Genomic DNA, 15,362 nt, shown 5'->3' on the forward strand with positions numbered 1-15,362 from the left:
GGGAGCCTTTCCCTTATCAGTGGCCCTCAAAAGTTGGGCCATCTCAACCATCATGTTCTTTTGTGCCTCCAACATTTGCTCCCTCATGTCGTTTTGCATATTTGCAAATTGCTCTTGCAATTGGTCCTGTATGTCCTTCTGTAACTGTTTAAATCTTTGGTCCATGTTCTTAGTTTTTGCACAGTTCCGTAGTGATGTGTTGCTTCTAGATTTTCTTTCTCTTCTCTCTTTCTCCCTATTAATTTTAACTAATTAGGGTCTTTCTATAAACTTGAATGCATATGATACAATGAGATGCTATGAAATGCAAATGCATGAATGCAAAAAGATGTCGATTCTGATTCAATTTCATTTTAGAAAATGTTATTTAAGGAACAAAAATCTTTTCATAAAACGGATTACAAATACACTTTCACCCGTAGGCCTAGAGTCTTAACCCTATCTAATAATAATGTTAACTCTCTTCCTCTTTCTGACGATGACTCATACATTGTACTCAGCGTTCTAGCTTGTACTTCCAAATCCTGTAAGTGTTCAGCAACCTTTCGAATCTGATCTAAGGCTTCTCCCATGAGATAATCCCTATTTCCAACTTGATCCTGAAGATGGTGAAGTTCTCCCTTCCACTGTTCTTCACTTGCCTCGAGCTGCTCAATCCGTAGCTCACAGCCCTGTAGTGCTACTTCTAACCTTCCGATATTGTGTTTCATTTCCTCGATCTTATTCAAGCTTGCCTTTAACTCGATTGCAAGGTTACGACTTCGGTGATGATGAAGAGATCGTCCAAGTTCAACCACCTTAGTTTTTAATCCTTGATTTTCCTTCTCTAGGGCTTGATTACGCGACTGCATCTCTTGGAACTTCTTCTCCCAATACTCGGCTTTGGCTCTTTCTTCCTGAATCTCTTGCTGCCACTGCTCTGGAGATCTCCCTAATCCGACCCTTTTCAACGTTACCTGGGCCTTTTTGTAGTGCGTCTTTAAATCATCTCGATCTTTCTCTTTTCCTTTTTCACCTTCTCGACTTCCATCTTTTGAACATCGACGTCGAGACTTGAGCACATTTTTTCCTCTTCGAGCTTCTCAATCCTCTTTTCAATCTCCGAATTCTTTCTCTCGAACTCTTGCTTCATAACCTCCAACTCTGATGGAATCACTCATAAGCTCTCCTCTAATGATCGATCCACTCCCAAAATTGGCCTAGGGACATTATCATTGACTCTCCTACTAAACCACCCTTTATACTCAAGGATTGACGTCGAGCCTTCGGTCAAGATCTTCATACAGAAAGGCTTCTTCCAAGCCTCAGAAATCTCTCGCATCTTCTTCTTATAATGATCTCATTTATAAAAGAAATCACTTTGAACTAGACCCTGTGTAACCGGTATGAACTGTCTCACTCTATATTGCCTTAGAACAAGCAATGGTGCATATCCAACAACTCCCCAAATTCCTGGGAAAGGGACCCAATCAAAACTGCCACAGCGGTAGAGGACTTCACTAGGAACCAACCAATGAGCCTTCCACATAACATCTTCCTCTCGAAGATTCTGAAGAATGTCTATCCACCTCTCTTCTGAAATGTCATCTCTCCTCGGCATGTCTAATGCTTCTTTTAAGAGAGAATAACCCTCAAAGAATACTTAGCAAGGAACCTTATCAAGCTTCCAAAAAAGACTATGGAACCAAACCAACAGCAACTGTGCACATCCAATGAATCTACCTTCGCCGGCTCTCCGACATGCACTCAAAGATCTAAATGTCTCAGCTAGGATTGCTGGTATCGGTGTATTCTGCTTACCAATGTGATCGAACAAATCCGCAACTGCCTCATCTATGTGCCCCAATGCCTTTGGGAAAATCACTATGCCGTAAATACTCAAAGCTAGGACATCGACCCTTTTCTTTACTGGATGTGTCGATATCAAATCCCTCAAAACGGCCCATAGAACGCACTTACTATCACCCTTTTACTGTATACGAGCTACAGCCCACTGCTCACTCATCCTAGTAATCATTACTAACTTCTTTGTAAAAGTTGAAAGACTAGCAGGCCTAACATAAGCCTTGTGACCCTGAATCCTCGGGCAACGCAGTAAAGTCGTATACTCCTCCAAAGTAGGTGCAAGATCAACATCACCAAATTTAAAGCAACTATAATTAGGGTTCCAGAACTGTACCATAGCTCGAAACAAGTGTCTATCTACTTTGACGTCTAGCAAATAGGGAAGGTCTCCATAATTCTGATAGAAAAGGTGCTTAGCCTCGTCATCCCATTGGGCCCAAATGTTTCTCAGCTCCTGAAACTCATTCTGCGTCGAATTAATACGGGTGAAGTCCCATAACTCTAACGTATATCCCTTGGTGACACTATCTCCTTTCTCTAACTGGGTTTTCTCTGACCAGGTACAGACAGAAGCATTTTCCTCCACTCTATCAAGGTATTCATTCCTCATTACAAAACTTTCTAATCTAGAAATCGAGCCGTGAATCGACACCTTTAAATGCCAAATGACATACAATGCCAGCAAAATAAAAATAGGTCAGTATCATAAAAAAATGATAAACAAGTACTTACAAGGGTAGCTTACTAAAGGCTATCACTATCTTTCCTAAACTCTTTAAAGTTCACTATATGAGTTTTAGCTCTAAAGCCACAGTACCTGAACCAGTAGATTCATTGGTCTTCACCCATTATAGGCTTATATAGACCAAGTTCAGTTCAGGGGGACACATTTCCCTATGGCCATACGGAGATGAAAATCTCACGAAGACATGGTACAATATCCCGAAAGCAATCCACTAGCTCATACGAAGGTGAAAACCTTACGAAAGCGTAGCTTCTCACTCCCACTTAAGGGTGTGACCACAACGGTCATGCAAATGCAATGTACAGCAATAAGGTAACAAACATATACAGCAAACACATGTAAAAAAGATCCCATTTTAAATTTTCCAAACTTCCGACATTAAGACAGAAAATACTCAATTTCTTGGCTTGACTCTCTTAAGTCCCCAGCGGATTCGCGAAGCTGTCGAAACCATTTTTTAAAGGGATGTTTGAAAAATGGGGATCGACTTTTGAAAAACGAAAATGGGAGTCGTCACCAACCTTTTTAGGTGTGATTGGATCACCTTGTAAAACGTTTTAGTCTACGAAAATTAAGAAAAACATGTTCAGGAGTCGGTTACGTACGAGGAAGGATTAGCACCCTCGCAACGCCCAAAATTGGTACCAAATTGAATAGTTTTCCGTCTTAATGTCAAAAATTCGAAAGGATTTAAAAATAGGATCCTTTTTTTAAAACCGAAATTATTTAAGTTGAAAAATCGAGATTCCTTAGCTCCGAAAGAATACAAACATCACATCCAGCATGATAGGACACGATATTCTTAAACTCTCGTAACTGAAATCATCTCGTGATTTACAAAATCTATTTAGAAGGATACTTTAGGCATTTAGACAAACGGGAAATCGCAACCCAGCATGTTAGGGCACTATTTCTCGAATTCCTAAATACGAAAAACATTGCCTCATTTTAGAAAAACTTTTGGATAAAATATGACAATTAAATGAAATATATATTTTTTTAAAATAATGATTTGAGTAAAATTTAAAAAATAATTTACTAAGAGTAATACTAAAAAAAATTATTAAAATATGAAAGAGTTTGATATGATACTAAAATTATTAAAAAAAATTAAAAAATATAAAAAAAAATCAGGGAAACATGGATTAAATCAAAATAAAAAGGGTTGAAAAATGAAGATGAACAAAGAATAAAATAAGAACAAACCGTAGAAAATAAGAATGTAAGAGGGAGAGAAATTTGAGTGAAAGCTCTCAAAAATTTTTATTGTTCCCCGAAACTCCAGTGTCTTTACAATGAAGGGAGAGGCCTCTATTTATAGTTGAACCTCCTCAAATCCAACGGTACAGATCAATTACATCAACAGTTAAGATTAAAAGGTATCTACAAATTAAATCTCTAAGATTACAAAATTATATCTTCTAAGATTGTATATCATATCTAAGATTGTATCATATCTAAGATTGCATATCATTGAAGATTATATTTCCATATGAGTCAAGTTTGTAGATGGACCTTAAATCTTTTCAAGTAATGGGCCATTCCGATCGGGCCAAATTATATTTGTAATTCTGGACTGAACTTGGACTTCTTTTTTTGGGGGTTTATTATTTTTGTTTTTGTACTTATTTCTGGGCCTGGGCAAATTTGAGTGTCTACATTATTAATAATAAAAATCAAAATAAAATCCCCAAAAAAGAAATTAACATTATATTTATACATACATGTCAACAAAAAAGTGAAACCAAATCCTTGGATTCTTCTTGTTCTGACTTATGGGTTTTCTTCTTGTTCAAAGTTTTCATTTTACCTTCTCTCCCTTGAACCTAGACTCTAATAAAGTGTGTTTATTTGTTTCCCTCTTTTAGTTTCTATTTCTTTGGTTTTTTCTTCTTTAGTTTCCTTTGATGGTTTTGTCTTGTTTGATTTGGGTTTGTATGTCTCATGTTCTGGGTTATGGGTTTACATAACGGAGACCGGTGAGTTTCTTACCATCAGTTTCTGGGTTTGCATGCCTGGGCTACAAATGAACATCAAGAAGAATGGAGAGAAAATAAAAAATAAAAAAAGTAAGAAAAATACGGAATAAAAATTAAAAAAAAACTGGGATGCCTTCAACAAAGAATTTTATTTGGAATTGAATGTCCGCTAATTTGTATTTAAATTTTTGAAATTACTTTTACCTTCAAAATAAAATTGGTAACTTTTTAATAAAATCCCTCTCTCGTTCAACTTTTTAGGTGTGCCCATAATGCCACATGGCAGTGAATGAATTTTTTTTTTCAAAAACTAGCACCATTAAGCTAAAATACTCAAGTGAAAAGAAAAATACTATCAAAATCAACAATATTAAAGTACAAGTATCAGATTAACTATTTCACTAAAGTACAGGGATAAATCGTATCATTATCCCATTTTATTTTGATAATGCTAGTTTTTATTATAATTTTTTAATTTAAATTTAGTGTTTACATTATATTATTTTTATTTTTTACAGAGATTTATAGGTTAATTTATGCATATATGCTGAAAAAAATTAATCGAGAAACTATGCCAAATCCTAAAAATCTATTGATCTACGCTGTTTTTAAAGAAAGAAAGAAAAATGCGTCCTACAGAGCGCATTTTCACCAATGTGACAATGAACTTAGGTAATTTTTTTTCTTCTCCTTTTTCTTGCGGTTAGAAATTAGACATTTGTAAGTTTATTTTTATTAGTGTTTGAGATAGACAATGTTATAGTTTTAAGGAATGTTTGAGTTTACAGTGGTGTTGTGGAGCTAAGTGACCTACAAATTTCATCTGTCATGTGAATATGGAGCCATCTCTTAGGAAACTAAATCACGTTGCAACTCAAGGTTCCAATTGATGGTGATTATACGGTCTGGAGTTAAAGTGTAACTAGGGCTTCAAGTTTACAAAGGTTATGTTGTCAAGGGAAAAAGCATAAATGGGGCCGTAGTTGATGGCGGTTATGCATACACGACAACGAGTTTCTCATTAAAAGAGGATCCTTTATAAAACTCAAACATAATACAATGAAGAAAAATGCAATGGCATTTCAGTACAATCAAGTAATGCGTCTTATCCACTACCACCAAAAGCAGTGACCCTGTTATTACAACTTGTGACAGCATTGGGGTGTAACAGGTTATACTAACAAGGTCGCCGCCTTCGGTAGAGACGGACAACACAAATAACTTATTTATATTGGAAGGCCCCTTGTAATTTTCTTCCTAGCACCTATGTTTAAGTTTTATGAAACATGCTCTTCTGATGAGAAGACTCGTTGTCGTGCCCGCATTAGTACCGCTAACTACGACCTCATTTATGGGTAATCCCTTAATAACATAACATTTATAAACTTGAAGCCTTATTTACACTTCAACTCAAGACAGTATAATCACCGTCAACTTGGACCTCGAGTGGCAAAGCGATTTGGTTTTTCAGGTGATGGAGCCATACTCACACGGTAGGTGAAATTTGTAGGTTACCGAGCTCCATGACATCACTGTGAACCTAACCACAACTTAAAATTATGGCTATGTCTCCTTCAAAGCGAGAGAGAAATCAATCTTTAAACCCAAAAATTTCAACACGCAAGAAGAATAAAAAAAACAATTTAGAGGAGATTGAGATGTGGTGAGTAAGAGGATGAAGAATGGGCGTTTATATAGGGGATGGGGTAGGGTACAAAGGGAAAAGAATTATCTTGAGAATCTCGAGTTGTAAGGCTTAGAAGCAATCAAGTTAAGGTGGTTAAAATGGCCAGAGAAAAAACGCTCCCTGCAAGGGGCGTTTTCATTTGACATGGTAGTGAAAATGCTTCCTGCAAGGGGTGTTTTCCTCTGACATATCAAATATGTGGCTTGAAAACGCATCCTGTAGGAAGCGTTTTCACCACTATGTCAGATGAAAATGCCCCATGCACGGAGCGTTTTCTCTCTGGCCATTTCAACCATAAAACTTGATTGCTTCTAAGCGCCTACAAATAGCGATTCCCGGGATAAACTTGATCGAGAAAAATGTAGAAATCGCATGTGTTCTATTTTATCATCCTAGCTTGACTTGAAATTTTTCCCAATCGGTTCAAGTAAAATAAAATTTGAGTCGAGTCATATTGAAACGAGTGAAAGCGTTCGAGTTAAATTAAAAAATTAAACATTTCAAATTAAAATCTTGTGCCAATATAACTAATTTCATGTTAGAGCACATAAATTTGAAATCATATATATTTGAAAACTCTTCCAAATCAAAATAAAAAAAATACTTTAGTATAATAAACTTGAATTGTTAATTAACTTAATTAGAACCCCAAAATTAATTATTCTAGAAAGTTTTAACTTTGTTAACTTTCTTTATATATATTTTAGAATTTCTTTTTTTGAAATTTTTATAATTTTACATATAAAACCTATTATTCGAATTATTCGAGTTATTTGAATTGTAAATTTTAAACTCACAATTTGATTGCATACAAACCAAACTAGTTTAATAAATTTGTTTCGTAGAAGTTTAATAAATTTGTTTCGTACATTGTAAATAAGTGTGCATTTCAGATGTAAAACAAAATATGTAAAAAATTACAAAATAACATAATCATGAGTGTCCCGAATGTGTGCTGCAACCAAGTGGGCATCAAGAACACCTAGGGTTCTGTTGCACTATTGTGTTTGACAGCTACTCGTCGACTTCAACTTCACCTTGACGTGCACGAAGAGGTTGATCATTGGCATTATCTCTTCCTTCGTGGTTGAACTCGACCGTATCCTAGCCGCCTTTTGTGGATCCCCCCTGAGTTGAGTTAATGGTTGCAAGGATGACCCACCTCGGTAGAACAATTATGTTGGGAGTGTCTGCGACACTATCGATTGGCCACTATATGGTGTCGCCTGGCCTAATTATGGATAGAAGATGGGAATTGAGGACGATACCAGATACGTCAGTGTTGATGGCGGGATCAGCATGTAATATGGAACAGTGGGTGACGATCATGCATAATATATCCTTGAAGAAAGTGTTGATGCAAGGAATGATGGGGCGTGCTGTGGTGCTTGTGTAAAATAAATTGGTGCTAAATATGTTGATACATTGAATGATTGTGCATGCTATGGTGGTTGTATAAAATAAATAGGAACTGAAGGTGATGATATGGGAAATGAATGTGCGTGTTGTGATGGTTGAGAAAAAAAAACTAGGTTAAAAGAAATAATAAATAAACCACACTAATCGAGAGGTTGCACAGCAATAGGGTCCTCCAATGTAGATGGAGCAGATGTCAATCCCGCCGCATCTTCATCTCACGATCTAGGATTGATGGGCTCTCGTATTGGCCTCCTACAACAACATTGGCTTCTCCTCTATGAATCTGACAGTAAATACAACTTGCCGTTATGCCTAAACCAATCCATGTAACTCGAAGACGTCGCCAACTCCAATGTAAGAAATGGTTCATGTGTTGGCAAGAATTCGTACCTACACTCCCACATCTCGATATACTTCTTGTGAAATGTTGGTAAATATTCCTTGTGTCTCCCTCGCAAGTCAATCTTGTTGAGGTTATCAAGCTCCTAGGTAGCAGTGGAATACATTGTGTACACCCAAACTATCGCATAACTCGGTCAGATTCATGCAATTTGATCGTAACAAAAACAACCAATGATACTTTAATGTTCCAAATGTTGCAATTGGCCAAAAATTCGACCTAGACGCATTCTTGAATCCTCAGATCTGCATATGACATCCATATAAACTGCATTACGAATTTATAATTTTTAGAATGTGTGTAACATTTAATTTCAAGTGTTAGAATACATATTATATAAGTTTGAAATTCATAAGCTAACCTCCTCTTCGATTTCTTGATCTAGAGCTAGTCAGATATCCTCAAGTTCAGTTGATATACAAAAATTAATAATCAAAACAACATAATAATTCACTATTTAAATTTAATTAATCCAAATGAATAACTTAATTTACCATTTAAAATTTTATAAAAAATAAAATCAAAGAGAAAAAAATTCGAAAAAAAAGAATTTAAAAAAATATTTGAGAACTGAAAATTAAAAATTAAAAATTAAAAATTAAAGATTAAAAATATAAAATTAAAAATTGGAGATTGAAGATTGAGAATTTAAAAAGAAATTGGAATATTTGGGTGAAAAGAATAAATGTTTGAGGAATTTATAAAAGAATTTTTATGACTTAGACCCCTATTGGCTATTGAATTCAATGTTATCGTTGTAATAGTAACTTAAAAGAAAACGCATCCTATGAGATGTGTTTGCACAAATTTGACAATAAAAATAAATCTTATAATACGCATTTTCACACAATTTTTCATTCTCTTTCCAAAATAAACATAAAAAAATAATTTTTAAAGAAAATCAAAATAATTTTTTAAATATTTTGTTCAGCATTTTCATATGTATAGAATAAAAAGGATGACATGTCTTTTTTATTGCTCAGATGAATGCTCATCTGTTATGCTCTTACTATTTCGTATTTACTTATCCCAGTTTTTCTTAGTTCAATTCTCGAATTTTTATATTAACTTTTTTTTATTTGATTTATTTGATAAAATTGAAACTCAATCTTTTTGATTTATTTAAAAAAATAAATTGTTTTATTTTTAAATAATATTTGAACTTTATAATAAATATTTCTAATTTTTTTAAAAAAAACTATAAAGTTATTTTCATTATTTTAATATTTTAAAAATTAAAATAATGGGTTATTAAACTTGTAACACAAATTGTTATCAACAAAACACCTCAGTTACTAAAACATCTCCTTAACGATTTATAAATTAATATAGAACACAAATTATGGGTTCAGCTTCGCATCTGGGGAATAAATTAAAAACTGGGATGAAGAGCAGAATACTGGCTTCCAATCTCTAATGATTTAGAGATTAATAAATCGCACAGTATGTTCAGCTTCGATCATCTGGGGAAATATTCATCACTTCCCCCTCTTATCTCCCATTTTATTAAGGCAATAAAATAAAATAAAATCCCACTATATTAGCCAAATCAATTTTTCTTTAAAAAAAAATGTAAATAGGCTCAGACAATAGAAATGTATGATTACATCAACGAAGCAAAGCTCTCATAGTTTGATGGTATAATTTTTCGTCATCACAGCCTTAATCATTCATCAATACGAAAAGAAAATACAGAGGGAGATATGGAATCAAAACAAATTTAGATTTTTTTCTTTAAAAAAAAAAGCCTATTTTGGTTTATTGATGCCTCAGAAATAAAACTTAGAGAGAATACATCAGGAAAAAAAAATTTCTCAGATGGTACGGACAAATGTTAGAACATCACAGGCAAGTAATAACCAGACTATACTGCTAAATTGTAACTTAAAATTCAAATAAATGGAGAAAACCAAGAAACTGAAATAGAGAAAAGAGGTGAGAGGCAATGGGTTGAGGCAGGAAGAAGAAAGGGATGAAGATATAAATAGGGATGGGAAGAAAAACCCTAACTATCTCTACATATGTTAAATTTACGTCTTTGCCCTTACTATGCTGGTTTCAAACTTCCTTTCCGTTAATGGATTCAATCTCCCTCTTTGTCTCTTGATTTTTGGTAATATTCTCTTTTTATTTATTTATTATTTTTTACTATAATATGTTTTTGGCCTTTATTTAGTGTTTTGAGTCTAGCAATGTAAACTCAAATAGAAATTATTAATTAATATGTATTTCTGTTTTCTAATTGTTACATAGATAATGTTATATTTTTACTTTTTTTATATATATAATATAAAATTAATATTTAAATACCTAAATGGTATAAATATACTATTATTTGTCAAAATGGTATGTTTTTAATAGTATTGGGGGTGGAGGGATTTAGGGTAGCGGCACTACCATTTTTTCTATTGCAATCATGGAACCATCAGTAGCATATGATATATATATATGAAAAGGGTGGAGGTGTTAGAGAGGTGACACGTGTATTTTGTGTCCATACACGAGTAAAATCAGGTAAAAATACAGGTGGAGGGTGCTTTAGAGGCGGCACTAGTGGAGGACTCCTGATAGGTAGCACCCAGTCACTATTTAAAGAGTGTTTTCTTGAACGGTTTTGAAGATAAGAAGTGAGGAGGAAAAAAATTTTGTTGTAGAAGAAGAGAAAATAGAGAAGAATTCGTAAGGTTAGTAAGTAGATATAAATTTTTATCTTTTTACAGTAAATTTTTTTGAAATAAAATATTAAGAAATTTAATTTGTTTTATAGATTTAGTATTGAAGATAGACATTCAATTTTTTTATGCGTTTATTTCGATGGAGTAATTTTAACAACAACAATTAGATGTATATTTGAATGTCGCCAACAAATAACAATGAGATTTAATAAAAATGTCTCGGATGATGATATGAAGGAAATGATCAATCCAAAAATTGTTAGACATTGTGGGAGGAGGATCTTGAAACTATTCTACAAATCTTCAGTTTCGACAGATCCCATCAAATTCATCGAGATGCAACTTGTAGATGATGAAGACGTTGAGACAATGATCACTCTTTATTACAGCAATTGGAGTGGCCAAATCACACCAATTCAATTATTTGCTAAGTTAGCTGATGTGGAGCTAACTGAAGATTTCATTCCATTCAGTGAATAACATGGAGCTCAAGATCCATGTACGATGGTTCCGAGAGCGTACGTTGATAGGCGATCAACTGTAAGCGGGATCAAAATCAATCTTAATGCTCCACCTGTATTTGAGAACCTTAACTCGAGTCCTCGTTTACAAATACATCCGATGGTGATTGAGATCGATGCAGATGGTGATGACAAATATGATAATAATGGTCATTCTAATCACGGGTTGAAGATTATAGTGATCCCAATCTAAATAAGGTCTTGGATGATATCGATGACGAAGACACGAATGACGATGAAAATGTTAACGCATCTTCACTCAGGTACTCGAGTTGAGGCATTGTGATACGCAATGTTCTTGGGGCACACACGTCGATCATAGATCCCGATCGGCGCATGTATTCGAGTTCTCGAAGTATCCTAATATACTACCTGCTCACTGATTGGTTACAGATCCCGAACATGTAGAGTTGTTCATGGGCTAAAATTTCGCAACCAATAAAGACTGTGTATTTTCCATTAAGCGGTATAACATTAATAGGTTGATTGACTACAAAGTCTTCTTGTCTAAACCGACATTGTATATTATGGAATGTTAGAGGTTGACAGAAGGCTACAATTGACGGGTACAAGCCGCTTTTATCTAGAGCTCACAAATGCGGTAGATCTGAAAATTTATTGGGCCTTACACACACACTTCAACAAGTATGACGCAAGATTACCACAAACTTGATTCCAAAACTATCTGCAGCTGCATCATGTCAATGGTGAAGGACATGTCAACTATTTCATTATTAGTATTGACTGCCAAAATGTAAAAACAATTCCAGTACCGAGTGTCATACTAAAAAGCACGGATAGCTAAACAGATGGCTATGGAGTATTTGTACGGAGATTAAGATGCATCGTACAATGAGCTATAGGGGTGAATAGCTGCTATATAGGAGTACATGCCAGGGACTATCATTGAGTTGTAGACACACTGTACTACAGCTTGGACGACCAACTACAACTGGGAAGAAGAATTTTCTACTGGATGTTCTAGACATTCAATCTAAACGTGCAAGGCTTTCCCCACTACAAGCTGAATGTGCAGGTTGATAAGACCGGGCTATGTGGAAAATATATGTAGATCATACTTATTGCGGTTGCTCAAGACGGGAACCAGAACTTACTCCTGATAGCGTTTGCTATCATAGACAATGAGAACATAGAATCATGGGAATTCTTCCTGATGTACTTGCAGGCATATGTTGTTAGGGACAACAATATTTGCATCATATCTGATAGATCGAAAGGACTAATTTCAGCAATTAGGCATTTCGGTGTTTTGTGAAAATTCGTTTACTGCATTTAACACATCGCGACTAATTTCTACCGAGACTACAAGAATGCAGACTTGCAAAAACAAGTTGTTTCAACATATGTTTTAGATGTTCTTAATATTGCCACGAATTAATTCAAAAATGTAACTTGTCTTTTTGGAATACATACGCGGCGTACAAGCTAGAGTCACACCTTTTCAGGCAAAGGCTGACCAAACTTAAGGGCTGCATGTAATGTGAAACAAATACTCCTTTCTAAGAGTGGTTGGGTACCATTGAGCCATGGCAATGGGCACAAAGTTTTGATAATGGGGTTAAATATGGTAATATGACTACAAACTTGGTAGAGGTAGTTAACTCCATGTTGAGGCAAACACGACATCTTCCACTTCCATTTATTTTCTCAATCACGTTCTACCATTTGGCAACTTTGATGCTAAGAATAGGGCTAAAACAAGTAAACTAGATAAAGGAGGGACACGTGTTTGTCGAGGAAGTTAGGAAGACAATTGATGTGAATCGTCAGAGATAGAGGTTGATGAATGTAGAAATATATTCTTGACAGTTAGAAACTTTTCAAGTTACAGAGTCCATCGGTCGACAACCCAATATTCCACTTAGGTCCTAAGGAGTTGATCTCCGAATCAGACGATGTGATTGCGGGAAGTTCTATACACTTTGTTACCCCTATGTGCATGTCGTTATAGCTTATGCTCATACCTCGATCAATGCTGAACAATATATCAATGAGGTGTACACTCTCGAGCGTTCATTGTGTATTTGGGGAAACGAGTTCCCCGGCTTGTGTGATTTGTCTACATAGGAAATGCCTCTACTGACTTTTGAGCTTGTCCTAGATAAGGGGTTACATAGGAAGTCAAAAGGTCGTCCACAAGTGTGAGTGGATGTAAGCAGACGAGGGAATAATATTCGTAATGTCCGAGAATGAATATGGCATCCAGATAAACTGCACAATTAATAACATCGTTATAGTAGCACAAGTTAAACAACATAAATAAAGTAATTACATGTAATGAATATTAGTATAAATTACCCCTTCCCTGGCATGTGTCTCAATCATCTGGAGGTAAATTGAAAGCGTATATGACCTCCTAATACACGGAGAAGAACTCTATCTACGAAAGAAGTAAACTTGTTAGAGCAAATTTTCATAAATAAAACAAAAGTCTTGTTGTAATGGTTAAATTTTATCACCTATTCATGAGTGGGAAGACATATCTTTCGTGAGTAACTGGTGCCAAGAATGGCATCTTATAAAGCACTTAAGACTGCAACAATACCAGACACTTGCCTATGTCTACAACACAATTCTCTGTTATCTAAAAAAGCTCGCAATACAATATAGCTAGTACTGCTGAGCCCCAACAGTACGAATGAGCAGCATATTAATCAGATAATAGTGACAAGTACATCAAGTGGACCTTGTTGTTATTTGGATTTGGCATGTGTACACCTCCTATCATATGCATTATATATGCTCGAGTGGCGCACATCACCTCCCGTTCAATGGCAGTACTCAATAAATACTCGAAATTCGCCTTCAACCATGAAAATATTAAACTCGTAAACTTTTCGTCACCATCAACGGACAAACGTCCTAGTAAGTCATTAAAAAGGGCCACGGGTTCAGACACTATACTCACCCCCGTGGCCGCACTATCATCGATTGGCAACCTGAGTTGCAGTGCAACATCTTCTAGAGTGATGGTGCACTTCCTACACGGTAAATGAAATGTGTGGGTTTTCGGGCGCCATCGTTCGACCAAATTCGATATCAAGTCTTACTTCAAATCTAATGTTCGGATCATTGTAGTTGATCTGAATCCAAATGCCTCCAAGTATGGCATAAGACGGGGATTCGGTAGATAGCCTACACCGTTGAGACAACCCCTCAGTATGTGGTACAGACCCTAAGCATATTAAATTACCGCAATAGTTAATATATCCAAATTAAATAAAAAATTATGTGGAACTTTATAAGGGGACCCGTGAATAACAAATAACAAATTTAGTACCACCACATTAATCATATATGATGTGTGATCCGTTTCTGTAATCAAAGATGTCATTTCGATATTTGTAATTTCAAATAAAAAATTTAATCATCACCTGAACAGATAGCGAAAATCAAATTTGTACCGTTTGTTATTTTTTGAAGATTTAACAATATTTTTACCCATATAAACAAATCAATGACAACATAATTTAGGATACACTGATGTAAGTCGATCATTTTTTTTTAGAAACCATCTCATTTAATTTTTTTTCATTTTTTATCCTAATAATAATTTTATTATTGTGCAACAAATATTCAACATTTTTTATCCCAATAACAAATTATTTTATGGAATATTTGAGTTTTTTTTACTACAATAAAAAAATAAATAAATATCAAAATGGGTCACCATACAAATTTGAAGCAAAAAAAAAAACCATTTTGGTATTTATTTTTGTAGCAAACGATCCATTTCAGTAATTTATTTATAGGGTGACCCATTTTGAAAATTTGTTAGGTGGCACTTGTAACACCCCTTACCCGTATCCGACGCCGGGATAGTGTTCGAGGTGTTACCAGACTTAAACGTACACCATTTCATAAAACCAGCCATAAAATTTCACTCGTATCAAAACTTTTCATACACATGCATAATGTCCCTTACACGAGCTACCGAGGCTCTAAACATGCATTAAAGGTGGTTTGGGACTAAACCGAAAACTTTGGAAAGTTTTGAGAAAACTTAAAAAAATTTCATAAATAGGGTCACACGCCCGTGTGTCATCAACACGTCCGTGTCCTTAGGCCAT

At 35.0% G+C, this 15,362-nt stretch overlaps 3 non-coding genes across 3 annotated transcripts; all 3 read right to left on the minus strand.

Moving 5' to 3' along the window:
* Positions 1-9,461: 9,461 nt before the first annotated feature.
* Positions 9,462-9,563, minus strand: LOC121207022 (small nucleolar RNA Z103). The gene has a single exon (XR_005902186.1). It is a non-coding gene; the product is annotated as a small nucleolar RNA Z103 (small nucleolar RNA).
* Positions 9,564-9,653: 90 nt separating this feature from the next.
* On the minus strand, positions 9,654-9,738 carry LOC121207230 (small nucleolar RNA snoR116). Its single transcript, XR_005902327.1, has one exon. It is a non-coding gene; the product is annotated as a small nucleolar RNA snoR116 (small nucleolar RNA).
* A 101-nt stretch (positions 9,739-9,839) lies between these two features.
* LOC121207241 (small nucleolar RNA snoR117) lies at positions 9,840-9,926 on the minus strand. Its single transcript, XR_005902338.1, has one exon. It is a non-coding gene; the product is annotated as a small nucleolar RNA snoR117 (small nucleolar RNA).
* Between the last annotated feature and the right edge of the window lie 5,436 nt (positions 9,927-15,362).

Source organism: Gossypium hirsutum, chromosome A01 (assembly GCF_007990345.1).
Source record: "Gossypium hirsutum isolate 1008001.06 chromosome A01, Gossypium_hirsutum_v2.1, whole genome shotgun sequence".
In the NCBI taxonomy this organism is placed as follows: Eukaryota; Viridiplantae; Streptophyta; class Magnoliopsida; order Malvales; family Malvaceae; genus Gossypium; species Gossypium hirsutum.